General features: G+C 41.5%; 1 protein-coding gene across 1 annotated transcript in view; it reads right to left on the bottom strand.

Moving 5' to 3' along the window:
* The window catches only part of LOC124011136 (protein diaphanous homolog 2-like), a 610,415-nt gene that overhangs the window by 147,515 nt on the left and 447,253 nt on the right, over positions 1-15,647 (bottom strand).

The raw sequence follows: 15,647 nt of genomic DNA, 5'->3' as shown, positions 1-15,647 counted from the left end.
AAAAACTGATACCACAGCGTTGTCAGGATACGAGGACGGATAGCCACAGATAGTGGAGGAGCACTGGGCTAAAACGGAGCCAAGGTAGGAAGCAGAAAACGCTAGTATTCCCTAGGCGATATCAGCTGTAAAATAATAGCATATATGTATATATATATATATATAAGTATGTGGACATCCCTTCAAATTAGTGGACTTGGCAATTTCAGCCACAACCCGTTGCTGAGAGATGAATAAATTGAGCACACAGCCATGCAATCTCCATAGACAAACATTGGCAGTAGAACGGCTTTACTGAAGAGCTCAGTGACTTTCATATCAGCACCGTCATAGAATGCTACCTTTCCAACAAGTCAGTTCGTCAAATTTCTTCCCTGCTAGAGCTTCCCCGGTCAACTGTAAGTGATGTTATTGCGAAGTGGAAACGTCTAGGAGCAATAACGGCTTAGCCGCACAAGCTCACAGAACGGGTCCGCAGTGTGCTGAAGCGTGTAGCGAGTATCGTCTGTCCTCGGTTGCAACTCTCAATACTGCCTCTGGAAGCAACGTCAGCAGAAGAACTGTTAGTCGGGAGCTCATGAAATGGTTTTCCATGGCCGAGCAGCCATACACAAGCCTAAAATCACCATGCACCAAGCGTTGGCTAGAGTGATGAAAAGCTCTCTACCATTGGACTCTGCAGCAGTGGAAATGCGTTCACTGGAGTGATGAATCACGCTTCACCATCTGGCAGTCCAAAAGACAAATCTAGGTTTGGTGGATGCCAGTAGAACCCTACCTGCCCCAATTTCATGGTGCCAACTGTAAAGTTTTGTGGAGGAGAAATAACGGTCTGGAGCTATTTTCATGGTTCAGACTAGGCCCCTTAGTTTCAGTGAAGGGAAATCTTATCGCTACAGCATACATTCTAGACGGTTCTGTGGCAACAGTTTCGGGAAGGCCCTTTCCTGTTTCCTGTTGCCCCAGGCACAAAGCAAGGTCCATAAAGACATGGTTTGTCGAGATCGGTGTGGAAGAACTTGACTGGCCTGCACAGAGCCCTGACCTCAAGCACATCCAATACCTTTGGGGATGAATTAGAATGCTTTCTGCGAGCCATGCCTAATTGCCCCACATTAGTGCCCGACCTCATTAATACTCTTGTGGCTGAATGGATGAACGAAGTCCCAGCAGCAATGTTCCAACATCTAGTGGAAAGCCTTCCCAGAAGAGTGGGCTGTTATAGCAGCAAATGGGGGACGAACTCCATATTAATGCCCATGATTTTGGAATGAGACGTTCGATGAGCAGGTGTCCACATACTTTTGGCCATGTAGTGTATGTGAGGAAATGTTTGGGAATTCATTTGAATTACATTTTTACAGCAGTCTTTCATCTCAGCAGCTACAGCTAATGATACACATGGCTTTTTCATCAATGAGCTCATCCCAGTGGTTTAGGGCCTGCCCAGTGGTTATTATTTGTAATAAAGCAAAATAAATGGTGAATATATTGCTGTCTGCAGTGGAATAAATGTCCATCCATTCCCTCTCACCCACCAGCATTAATTACACTTCCACTTCCACTTCCCATTTTACAAAAAACCTGTGCATCAGCAGAGGTAATAGCTTATCGTCATTTCCGGGAGTGAGTTGTAACAATGCATAATGACATGTTAAAATTACACTGCAATTCAACGTGCCATTTATTTATAGCCGGTTTCCTGAGACGCAATCCCAACCGTTAAACCAAACATATGTCTCCAATTCTCAACTGATGAGGTGTCGTGCTGAAACAAACAGTAAACCACAACATCTCACTTCAAGAAGACAGACCCTCCAATCGCGGTTTTCCCTCACCATTTGCATTTGATAGAATAAATTGCAGACAATGGTTCCGATTCAACAGAGAGTGGGGTACGGGATTTCATTAAAACATCAAATGAAAGTGAAATCATGAGGCATGACGGTGAGAGAGTAGGAAGGCTGAGAGCTAAAGAGAGAGAGAGTTAGAGAGAGAGAGAGCGAGACAAGTCTGTGTCTCTACAGCAGGATTAGAGCTGCAGCAACAAGTGCTGAGGGGCTTTGCATCAAACCCATGAGCCCATGACAAATGAGTCTGACTGTGTTCTGTCTATTACCCAGCACTAAACCCGAGCCTATTTGGAGGGGGGGGGGGGGTAATGAGGTGCATATTGGAGCCGCCTGGCTCCGAAAGGGAGTCACAAGTTACTTTAGAAGTAGGGAGTGAGTAGGAGGAGTCATCTGTATGGAGGCAGGCCAAACTCTATTCATGGGTTGCATGTTACGCACAATATTGTTTTGAGCATTTGTTTTGGACTGATGCATTCTACTCAATAGATCCACATTGGGCACTGATGAAGATTTGGTCTAAAGTGCATTACAGTGGCTTGGAAATACAATGACATTCAAAAGGAGGCAAATAATTAGTAGGAAAACCTTTAGTCATCAGATTGGCTTCAGGTTCAGTATAAAGTTAGCTAGCTACCTAAGATTGAGGGGAGGCCATCGGATTTAAGCTAGTTTATTTTTGACAAACTTTGCTAGCTAATGACAACATTGCAATCTGTCTAAAGTAAATTTGACGACATGATCATGTGAGAAAAGTTGTTTCCTACTAAAAATTTTACTACTTTATCAATGTCATCCTATTTACAGGTAGTATAGTCTAACAGTTGTTAGCCTTCATCCAGAATGACTTGGCTTATCACCCCTTTAGGGCACCACTATGATGTCACCGATAGAGGGCTGCTTGAGAACCTTCATAACAATGGCATGGCACAACCGAGTGACGGATGTGCAACCTACATGAATAGGCGCTATATAGAGTAGCCAATCTCACTAAGATAACTTTGTATATCCATGCAGTCCATCACCAAAAGCTACTTGTGTTGTGTACTTGGTATCAGGTAATCTGCAAATACAACTCTCGACCCTGTAGGCCAGCCATGCCTTTCTAATCACTCTCTCCAGAGAGGTGCAAGGGCATCCAGTTGTTAATGTAAGGGCATCCTAGGACACGGTAGGGTCATTGGGGATGGGATACCTCTGGAGAACCGCCAGGCTTGGAGGTCTATCCCTCTGAGGCCCCTGACTGGCAGGCAAGGCACTGAGGCTTGATAATGGGAACATGACAGGGGAGTCACCCAGGATGAAGTAGAGGTTAGGCCTGGGCCAGTCTACTGGAGCCTTACACCCCCTCCCCTGACCCTTTTCCCTGGCTCTCCATCCACCCCCTGGGAGCCAGAAGGCCAGGCAGCCTGTCAGCTAACTCTACTGGCTAATGGACCTGCCACATCAGGCCTGGTGTCGCAGCCTAACAAGAGACTGATTGGAGAATTTCTGGGGAATTCACTCGCATAATGACACAGCACATTGAGACATTGAGACGTCCTAGCATCTGCGGCCGTATAGGCAGGCAGCAGCACTAACACAGAGACTCAACTAAGGAGTGACAAAATAGTTTTGGCTGTTGACAACAAACGAAACATGTGTCCTCTCAGTGAGTCAGTTCGGTTAGAGTGGAATACACTGTGGAAGTGTGTGTCTTAGCTTGCAGGGGTTCAAAAGTGTATGGCAGAAATTACTGGCTAGTTGACAACTTCGCCCATCTACCTATGGAACCTAAGAAAATAACTTATTAGAAAAACAGTTCTTAGAAAAGCGTAGGAAGTATCAGTTTGATATCTTGCTCTTACATATATCTGAGTATAACTTTCTGTAACGCTGAGATTAATTGCATTGATCATGACAATGAAACAGTGACATTGTTTTAGGGGTCTGGGCAGTATGATAGCTACAAGTGCATTTGTGATTCGTGTAGAATTCATGTCCAGGTGTCAATTAAACTCAATGTTTGGTTGAGTTCAGCTCCCACTAAACCCCTCCCACCACTTAAACAATCAATACGCCATTACCTTCATCATCAATGGGTATTGAAGTTGTGTTGAATACCATCCTAATCACTACAATACAAATACAGCCGTCGTCTCACCAAAGCATGGGCGTTTGTTGTTGGGTGGCATTATCAGTCAAATTGTGATTTGAAGAGGCAGTCATCGAGCTTCCCTCCCCTCATTCAGATACACATCCTCCATCAGGCCACATATCAAGGCAATCAAAGATAATTAGAATATTAGCTCTACGCAAAATGCTATCACACAAAACACACGGCTTTGAATGCCATTTCCCATTAAACACAGATCTGGTGGAAGACAGCAACATAATTACACACGCAAGCTTTTCCCTTTTGTGTTTTCCTGCCCCCGCCCTCTTTATGACTATCATCATTAGAATGGCAATTATTATTGTCATTTTTGGCAGATGTTGTTAATTCCGGATCGACACCTATTACAATTGGTTAATTAAAATCTTATGGTCTCCTGTGACACCAGCGAATGAAACGTGTCTATTGTTTTGGCAAGCTGGCTGTTTCTATAGCTTCTATCTTCTACAGACATCCATGTTGAGACAATGCGAAGATAGGACAGTACCAGAAACTGGGATAGCCACCAAGGCGTACCAAGATACGGTCACAAATGCACCACTCAGGGAAATAAACATTTATTTTCTATTCCTCTCCTATATTTATTTACCAGGTTTACGTTTGTGAATGTCTGCTTAATTAAAAAGCTCCTGGGCTTATCTGTGCTGCCAATATGAATTATTTAGCCACAAAATGTACAATGGATTTCATTTAAAAAAAGAGGGCACTTACAAAAAGAGCGTGTTGATGAGGTAAACATTGTACTGTTGACCTAGTTTACTACTACGAGTAAGTACAAAAGTAAACAAATTAGACGAATTATAATGGGTATACATTTGAAGTAATGAAACATGTCAGATCTACAGTACTTATCATTCACAATGGCGAAGGTATATTTGTTGAGTTTTCATCTCGACAGTGTAGCTAAATCTTTACAGGTGGTTTACCTATGCATGTGGTATTTAAATATCAGTCATCCTTTGTTAAGGAATTAGTAAGACTCTTTCAGTTTTCTTATCCTGTTCTCAGTTAAGCAAAAGCACCTTTAGTTATAAAGGGGGATGTCGCTAGCAGAGGTACATTAGTTCAACTGTAAGCGTCAAACGTCAACACAGGAAACACAGAATGAGCGCTCATACTGGCTATTCTGAAATACCACAAGGCTAGTCATTTGGCATGACCTCCAAAATACAAACACATAACTTCCTTTGAAGTATCAAACTGATGGATCGGTTTACAACAGAAGGTGCTACCTGCATAAATGTCATACAGGTGGTATTACAGTGTAGTGTGTGTGTGTGTGTGTGTGTGTGTGTGTGTGTGTGTGTGTGTGTGTGTGTGTGTGTGTGTGTGTGTGTGTGTGTGTGTGTGTGTGTGTGTGTGTGTGTGTGTGTGTGTGTGTGTGTGTGTGTGTGTGTGTGTGTGTGTGTGTGTGTGTGTGTGTGTGTGTGTGTGTGTGAGGGATGAGTCTGTCTGGGTGTACCGAGTTACCGTTACACAGTCACACAGTGAGGTGTGTGTGTGTGTGTGTGTGTGGGCCTTGCAGTAGCGCAGGCCTGGAAGCTACAGTATACCACGTTCATAATAATTGACACCCTTGATAAAGATGACCAAAAATGACTGTATAATATAAATCAATAAAATACTGACCTTTATTGTATGCCCTCCCCCAACACCACCAATATTGTGAAATTATACTGTTAATACTTAAAACATTTAGTTTAAATGCAAACAACGGCAAAAATCAACTTTTTTTGTTGAAAGACTATGCAAAGAGCTTACCCATGATGTTGCACAACGATTTACAAACAATACCCCATAATTAAAAAGTGAAAATATATTTGTATACATTTTGCGAATGTGTTGAAAATGAAATATAGCCATATACAATACCCCTGAATCAATATTTTGCAGAAGCACCTTTGTGTAAGCCTCTAATAGCTTTGCATACTTGGATTGTGTAACATTTGCCCATTATTATTTTCAAACATTCTTCAAGCTCTGTCAAATTGGTTGTTGATCATTGCTAGACAACCATTTTCAGGTCTTGCAATATATTTTTCAAGTAGATTTAAGTAAAAATTGTAACTAGGCCACTCAGGCATATTCACAGTCTTCTTGGTAAGCAACTCCAGAGTATATAGTTTTAGGTTATTGTCCTGCTGAAAGGTGAATTAATCTCCAAGTGTATGGTTGAAAGCAGACTGAACCAGGTTTTGCTCTCTGATTTTGCCTGTGCTTAGCTCCATTTCTTTAAGTTTTAATCCTGAAAAACTCCCCAGTCCTTAACGCTTACAAGCATACCCATAACATGACGCAGCCACCACTATGCTTGGAAATATAGAGTGGAATTCAGTAAGGTGTTGTACTGGATTTGCCCCAAACATAACACTTTGTATTCAGGACAAAAAGTCAATTGCTTTGCCCCATTTCTTGCAATGAATTTCTTTCGTAGTGGCAGTTAGTGCCTTTTTTTAATGAATATGGCCTTATTTCTATTACAGCATATTGCATGACAATCATTCATATTCCATTCACCCAGTTCAATGTTTAGGCTACTACAAGATACTTCAATATTCCCTGTACCCATCATAAGGTTCTTACACACTTGCCTATAAATTAGACTTTACAAAGTAGGTGCACAGGTCAATAACATTTTGAGTGATCAAGGTGATAGACAGCGACACACTTAATACCATGTTGCACACTCTGGTCTGTATCTAGCTGATATAGGGTGTAATCACTAGTCCAACAGTTTAAAAAAATAGCGTCCATTGGACAAATTCAGGTACAGTTGAAGTCAGGAGTTTACATACACCATAGCCAAGCACATTTAAACTCTGTTTTTCACAATCCCTGACATTTATTCCAAGTAAAAATTCCTTGTAATAGGTCAGTTAGGATCACCAAATGATTTTAAGAATGTGAAATGCAAGAATAATAGTAGAGAGAATGATTTATTTCAGATATTATTCATGCCTCACGGTTGGGATGTTGTTCTTCAGCTTGCAAGCCTCCCCCTTTTTCCTCAAAACATAACGATGTTATGGCCAAACAGTTCTACTTTTGTTTTATCATACCAGAGGTAATTTCAACAAAAAGTATGATCTTTGCCCCCATGCGCAGATGCAAACCGTAGTCAGTTTTTGTTTAATTGCGGTTTAGATGCAGTGTCTTCTTCCTTGCTGAGTGGCCTTTCAGGTTATGTTGATATATAGGACTCGTTTTACTGTGGATATACAGTGGGACAACATTTTTTATTTAGTCAGCCACCAATTGTGCAAGTTCTCCCACTTAAAAAGATGAGAGAGGCCTGTCATTTTCATCATAGGTACACTTCAACTATGACAGACAAAATGAGAAAAAAAAATCCAGAAAATTGTAGGATTTTTTATGAATTTATTTGCAAATTATTGTGAAAAATAAGTATTTGGTCACCTACAAACACGCAAGATTTCTGGATCTCACAGACCTGTAACTTCTTCTTTAAGAGGCTCCTCTGTCCTCCACTCGTTACCTGAAATTGTTATCAGTGTAAAAGACACCTGTCCACAACCACAAACAGTCACACTCCAAACTCCACTATGGCCAAGACCAAAGAGTTGTCAAAGGACACAAGAAACAACATTGTAGACCTGCACCAGGCTGGGAAGAAATCAACTGTCGGAGCAATTATTAGGAAATGGAAGACATACAAGACCACTGATAATCTCCCTCGATCTGGGGCTCTCACCCCGTGGGGTCGAAATGATCACAAGAACGGTGAGCAAAAATCCCAGAACCAAACGGGGGGACCTAGTGAATGACCTGCAGAGAGCTGGGACCAAAGTAACAAAGCCTACCATCAGTAACACACTACGCCACCAGGGACTCAAATCCTGCAGTGCCAGACGTGTCCCCCTGCTTAAGCCAGTACATGTCCAGGCCCGTCTGAAGTTTGCTAGAGAGCATTTGGATGATCCAGAAGAAGATTGGGAGAATGTCATATGGTCAGATGAAACCAAAATATAACGTTTTGGTAAAAGCTCAACTCGTCGTGTTTGGAGGACAAAGAATGCTGAGTTGCATCCAAAGAACACCGTACCTACTGTGAAGCATGGGGGTGGAAACATCATGATTTGGGGCTGTTTTTCTGCAAAGGGACCAGGACGACTGATTCGTGTAAAGGAAAGAATGAATGGGGCCATGTATCATGAGATTTTGAGTGAAAACCTCCTTCCAGCAAGGGCATTGAAGATGAAACGTGGCTGGATCTTTCAGCATGACAATGATCCCAAACACACCACCCGGGCAATGAAGGAGTGGCTTTGTAAGAAGCATTTCAAGGTCCTGGAGTGGCCTAGCCAGTCTCCAGATCTCAACTCCATAGAAAATCTTTGGAGGGAGTTGAAAGTCTGTGTTGCCCAACAACAGCCCCAAAACATCACTGCTCTAGTGGAGATCTGCATGGAGGAATGTGCCAAAATACCAGCAACAGTGTGTGAAAACCTTGTGAAGACTTACAGAAAACATTTGACCCAACAAAGGGTATATAACAAAATATTGAGATAAACTTTTGTTATTGACCAAATACTTTTTCCACCATAAGTTGCAAATAAATTCATTCATCCTACAATGTGATTTTCTGGATTTTTTTCTCATTTTGTCTGTCATTTATGATGAAAATTACAGGCCTCTCTCATCTTTTTAAGTGGGAGAACTTTCACAATTGGTGGCTGACTAACTACTTTTTTGCCCCACTGTAGATACTTTTGTACCTGTTTCCTCCAGCATCTTCACAATGTCCTTTGCTGTTGTTCTGGGATTGATTGGCACTTTTCACACCAAAGTACATTCATCTCTAGGAGACAGAACGTGTCTCCTTCCAGTGTGATATGACAGCTGTGTGGTCCCATGGTGTTTATACATGTGTGCTATTGTTTGTACAGATGAATGTGCTACCTTCAGGCGTTTGGAAATTGCGCCCAAGGACGAACCAGACTTGTGGAGGTCTTGGCTGACTTCTTTTGATTTTCCCATGATGTCAAGCAAAGAGGCACTGAGTTTGAAGTTAGACCTTTAAATACATCCACAGTTACACCTAAAAATTGACCCAAATGATGTCAATTATGACACAATTTTCTGGAATTTTCCAAGCTGTTTAAATGCACAGTCAACTTAGTGTATGTAAATATCTAACCCATTGGAATATGTCTGTAAACAATTGTTGGAAATGTTACTTGTGTCATGCACAAAGTAGATGTCTTAATCGACTTTCCAAAACTACAGTTTGTTAACAATACATTTGTGGAGTGGTTGAAAACAAGATTTAATGACTCCACCCTAAGTGTATGTAAGCTTCTGATTTCAACTGTATGTTTATCCCTGTTTTGTTCCATTTGCTTCCGTTTACAAACATCTTTAAACAGAATCAGCACAATGAATACACCCCTGATCACACCCAAACACTTATTGTATGTATAATTATTTCTTGCATCCACTCTACGTGCTCTCCTCCTCTCACCTTTTACCTTAGCTTGTGGATTTCAGTGCAGAACACATCTGCTGTCTGATGAGGCAAAAAAACATTTCCATACCAAACCTTCATATTTCCATACCAAACCTCTAACCGCTACACACCACCTACATTATTGTCACGTCACAGTCAACATAGCTACTAGAACTAACGCGTTAGTAGACCCGCTACAATCATGCAATCGAGTGTACAGTCGCCAGCAAGCAGTTTAGCAGTTACACCGGTGACCACGATGGCAATAAATTGCCTTCACTTGGAAGAGTTCCAGTATTGGATAGCCATAGTCAGCTAACTAACATAGCATCCCTCTCTGTTTGAGCCAAGTGTTTGATTAGGCTAAACTAGCTAGATGCATTCGATGCTAGCTAAATAAGTGAAAGTGAAAAATATATATGCTATGACATATCTCTCTCTTTTCTCCTTAATTTAAACATATTCACTTCTCCAAAACTGTTCAACTATTGTCTCTCTTTGAGTCAACTACATGTTATGCACTGCAATGATAGCTAACTGTAGCTAGCTATGGATGGGGAGGGAGAACAATGAGCCTCCTAAGTTTTGTATGGAAGTCAATGTACCCAGAAGAGGACAGAAGCTAAATCAATGAGATTTTTTATTTTCACTGAATCTCTGTTTGGTTATTGGTTAGACTACAATTACACAATTAGGGTGTAGAAATGTTATGCTCTTGTAACATTTATTTAACTAGGCCAGTCAGTTAAGAACAAATTCTTATTCACAAGGACAGCCTATCCCATCGGTAATTGAACCCCGGTCTCCAGCGTCCCCACACGACAAGGGAATTATTTATCTAAATATCCAAGTACTGTAGCCTACTCCCAACCATCACGTTGTACAGAGCCATATTTTCCATTCCATCCTAACGGAAACCCAGAGGTTTTTCGTTTTTCTTGGAATAGAAACACCATTATATCAATAAAAATTAATTAACTTCATTGGGATAGGGGCAGCATTTTCACTTTTGGATGAAAAGCGTGCCCAGAGTAAACTGCCTGCTACTCAGTATTAGTAGAATTGGATAGAAAATACTCTGACGTTTCTAGAACAGTTTGAATGATGTCTGTGAGTATAACATAACTCATATGGCAGGCAAAAACCTGAGAAAAAATCCAACCAGGAAGTGGGAAATCTGAGGTTTGTAGTTTTTCAACTCAGTCCCTATTGAAGATACAGTGGGATATTGGTCATCTTGCACTTCCTAGGACGTCCACTAGATGTCAATAGTCTTTAGAACATTGTTTCAGGCTTCTACTGTGAAGGGGGGCCGAATGAGAGGGGAATGAGTCAGAGGTCTGGCAGAGAGGCACAAGCTCGTGACGCGCGGTCATGTGAGAGTTACCTCACGTTCCATTCATTTTCTACAAACAAAGGAATTCTCCAGTTGGGACATTATTGAAGATTTATGTTAAAAACATCCTAAATATTGATTCTATACTTCGTTTGATATGTTTCTACGACCAGTAATATTACTTTTTGGACATTTCGTCCGACCTTTCCACTGGACTTGCACGCGCGTTTGGATTTGTTTACTAAACGCCCTAACAAAAGGAGGTATATGGACATAAATGATAAACTTTATCGAACAAATCAAACATTTATTGTGGAACTGCGATTCCTGGGAGTGCATTCTGATTAAGATCAAATGCAAATGAATATTTATAATGCCATTTCTGACTTCTGTTGACTAAACAACATGGCAGATATTTCTTTGGTTGGTTTGGGATCTGAGCGCCGTACTCAGATTATTGCATGGTATGCTTTTTCCCTAAAGTTTAAAACAAATCGGACACTGTTGCATTAAGGAGAGGTTTATCTAAAGTTCCGTGTCTAATAGTTGTATCTATTATCAATGTTTATTATGAGTATTTCTGTAAATTGATGTGGCTCTCTCCAAAATCACCACATGTTTTGGAACTACTGAACATTACACCAATGTAAAATGAGATTTTTGGATACAAATATGCACTTTATCGAACAAAACATACATGTATTGTGTAACATGAAGTCCTATGAGTGTCATCTGATGAAGATCAAAGGTTAGTGATGAATTTAATCTATATTTATGCTTTTTGTGACTCCTCTCTTTGACTGGAAAAGTTATTTTTCTGTGACTTGGTGGTGACCTAACATAATCATTTGTGGAGCTTTCGCTGTAATGCCTTTTTGAAATCAGACACTGGCTGGATTAACAAGAATGTTATCTTTAAAATGGTGCCTAATAGTTGTATGTTTGATACATTTGATTTATGAGATTTCTGTGTTTTGAATTTGGTGCCCTGCAATCTCACTGGCTGTTGGCGAGGGGTTCCGCTAGTGGAACAAGGTTCTGCCCAGACAGGTTAAGCAACATTTCTTAAAATCAGTCCCATATACTATGTTCTTATCAAAAAAGGTTTTACATGTTCTAGTACAGCCACTATTGAAGGCTATCAAATGCTTCTCAAAGATGCCCTCTTATGGTCAAACTAGCACTAACTAGCATTAATGGTACCAGTGGTTAAAGAATTCTGCGGCACCATGCAAGCTGTGCTGCAGTACGCTGCAACTTTTAAAGGACAAATCACTGTACAATAAGGGGGAACATGGGGTGAGTGGCTATCCATTCATTAATTTCCTGTCCTTTTTGTCTTTGTACTGTTCCAAGATACCAAGTATGTATGGGATTATTTTTAATTTGCCTGTATTTTAATGCATTTTATTAAACACATTATACAATGCACTGTACCTGGGAGGAGTTACCTCAGATAAGAAGTGATGCTTTTAGCTGTATACTTATTTCAATACGCCACACAGCGAATGCAGTGAGCAGCCCCACATGGGAGGGGAGGGGGAGGGGTTCACAATTACACAAGCTGAATTCGACTTCTCAGGTCCCTTTGGGGCTGAAAGGTTAAGCTAAATATCAGCGGGCTGAACTATGGCATTGAGTACCGCAGGGGCCAACCATCCATCAATGCTCAGTCCTGCTTCTCATTGCCACGGCGACCCACGACACTCCCATTAGCAACCCAGCATGTTATCCACAGTCCCTATAGTCTGTCCCTCCCTCAGAGTCCGACTCCTTCATATCCACTAGTTATAGATCTGTAAAAAAAAAGGGGGGGGTGGCTGGGATCAACCAAGCCACTCAAGCCTCTCCAGTGAATTAGTAGCCATCAGGGGCCAATGCCTCAATTCCCAGCCTTTGTGGGCTACCATTAAATCTGATAGATAGATATCACTAAACTGCTGAACAAACACCCCATTCAGTACTTTGCATACATTACGGTAGTGGAGGGAGGAAAAAAAAATCCGGAAAGCTAAATGAAATACCTCCGCTGGGCTGTGTGTGAGGACAGAAAGTACTAGGAGTTGGGTTCAGGCTGTCTTGTTCAGTAGGTAACAACTGCAGATATGAACTGGTAAATGCAGCCATTTGAAATCTGTGAATTAAAGTATATGAGGTATTCACCATTTTCTGGTGTTGATATTCTAATTGAACTCAAGCTGAGTTCCAACTCATAATCTCTAAGCCAGTTGAATCAATTAGAAACATTTAACAGATTCATAATCATTATAAAAACAATAATAACCTCAAGAGGTGAATTAAAGTTGTGCTGCTTTGAGACATTCATTGTTCCCTTTCATAAGCTCAATTGGCAAACTGCTGCAAGTCCTAGAAAAAAGGTCAAAAGGGACTCTATCAAACACAAGCACACACACAAACGCGTGCACACACACACACACACACACACACACACACACACACACACACACACACACACACACACACACACACACACACACACACACACACACACACACACACACACACACACACACACACACACACACACACACACACACACACACACACACACACACACACACACACACGTACGCAGACAAACTCTACCATACACACTTCCTCATTTATCACTGCTCTACAGTCAAGATGATATAAGCAACTTTTTCAGGGTTGCTCAACCATCAAATGCATGACCTTTTCTATGGTTGTTGTTCTTTCATCGGTCATGTTTCAAGGCATCAGCGGCCTTCTTTAATCCCAGTAAGACGTTTAAAAAAGGTATGTTGGCGTTTGACTTGGCTGGTTTATCTTTACAAAAACCGCAAACAATGTGGCTAGGAATTTCAAACTGTCAGTTTCACACACCCTACAATGTGTTAAATGGATTATGGTTATCTAAGCCAAAGTCAAAATAAAACATAGCACATGAAATCTGGGGAAATCAAGCATTGTCTTTCCATCTCTTTATCTCACACATATGGTTTCACTTCCCTCTCTTACCTAGGGGCACAACTGTAGATCTGATATCTTAGCAAGCATTTTTTTTTTTAAACACACAATGTTCTGCATGTGAAAACCTTTCACGACACTATTGTTTATGTTCACTTCAATGTTCAAGGAGAAAATAAGAAGAGAGTAGGATGATTCAAAGCAAAGCCGATTGTCATCCTTTTTGACAGTTCAACATCATGAATTGTAAGGAAAAAACTGAAGGGGCGTGAAACATTCAACACACCTGGAGAAGTGTGTTCAGGATCCTACAGTACAAAGAAATGCACCTTCGATTACACATCTATTATTTAGAAACCTTGCGAATTACCCTTGATGCCTAATCATGTGAACTGATTTGTTTAGTTGCGGTTGAGCAATGTTATTTTGACTAGCATATTAACTTTATCACTTCATTACCTGAAAATAAAAGGTCACATGCAGGTCAAACTCTAACAGGGAGAGACAGAGAGCAGAAGGGAGGACTGATACACAATGATATGCTCTCCTCCTTGCCATTTGAGTCACCTCGACTCCCAACGTCGATTGTGGGTGACACAAAGGAAAAAGCAAAACAGCTTTCTGGCTGTCTTTATCAAGGATAACAATGCCTACTCTGTCATGCGCAAAGGCGTGAGCGTAGCTCGGTTACAATCCCCTGTCATTCACCCTCAATCTGGCTGAACACAGAGAAAGAGGGTAGGTGGGAACGCTACAAAATGGAGCTAAGAAAACAACACATTTCAATATTTCCTCTATAGCTATTTTCACAATGAGGCAGTCACTAAAATGTGTTCGGCAAATGCAACTGAGGCTCCATTTTGGTTCTGATGCCAGATCAGGTGAGGAAGGAGCTGGGTGGAAGTGGGGCGTTTCCAGGCAGCTTTTCTTCCTCTCTCTCTCTCTCTCTCTCTCTCTCTGGGGACACGATCCAGACAGTGAGGGAAAGCACTGCTGCAGTATATCTGCAGTTCTCCATTTCACCTCACTCATGCTCACATTCTACAAGAAGCCCCGGAATCGATACTGACATCAGGGGCCTTGAGCTGCCTTTTCTGCCTGTTTGGTTCAGAGCTGCAAGGGAGGTCTTAGCCGGAGCCTCTGTTTTTTAATTACACAGATTTTTTTTGACTGGGAACAGATTGCTAATGCATGAGTTGGCTATTACTTTTATGCCAGCCAAAGTGCAAAGCAAGCTTGAATAAATCTCCACTTTGACTACACTAAGAAATAACTCAAATTAAGGTTAAACACCATCTTAAGTGTGAGCATTGAACATATGGAATGCCTCCTGAATTGATGAATTACCCTTGAATTGATGATTCTTGCACTCCCTTAATAAATGTGTTAACTCATATCGAGAGACAGAGGATACAGGAATTCCGTCTGTTTTACTGCAGACAGCGATAGGAGGTATCATAGCCCCAATGAGACCCTATATTGTGTGTATAAGTGCCATATATCTAGACAAACCTATTCTGCCGAGGCGCCGGCCTCCTTAAAATGGACACTGAGAAGTGCTCAGGCATCACTAATTTGATTTGAGAGCCGAACCGCTTGAGTTTAAGTGAAAGCACTCTGTTATCGAAAATAGAGAAGGGCCATGAGAGGTGATAGCCCACAGAAGGTCTGTGTGGAGAGGGCTGTGGCCGGTCGGGAGATGAAATCAGGAGGTGGCAATAAGTCAGCGTGGGGGAACGATCCCCCATTAGAGTCCCGGAGGGTAGGCAGTGGTGGAGTGGTGGTAAAAATAGCTCCAGGCCTGAACTCTCTCTGGGGAGAGGAGGAGGAGGAGATTTGATAAACATCTCACTAGTGGCAAGGCAGCCATATCCATTCCTTTAAGCCCCT

This window comes from Oncorhynchus gorbuscha, linkage group LG23 (assembly GCF_021184085.1).
Source record: "Oncorhynchus gorbuscha isolate QuinsamMale2020 ecotype Even-year linkage group LG23, OgorEven_v1.0, whole genome shotgun sequence".
In the NCBI taxonomy this organism is placed as follows: Eukaryota; Metazoa; Chordata; class Actinopteri; order Salmoniformes; family Salmonidae; genus Oncorhynchus; species Oncorhynchus gorbuscha.
This window is presented reverse-complemented; position numbering and strand designations above follow the sequence as displayed.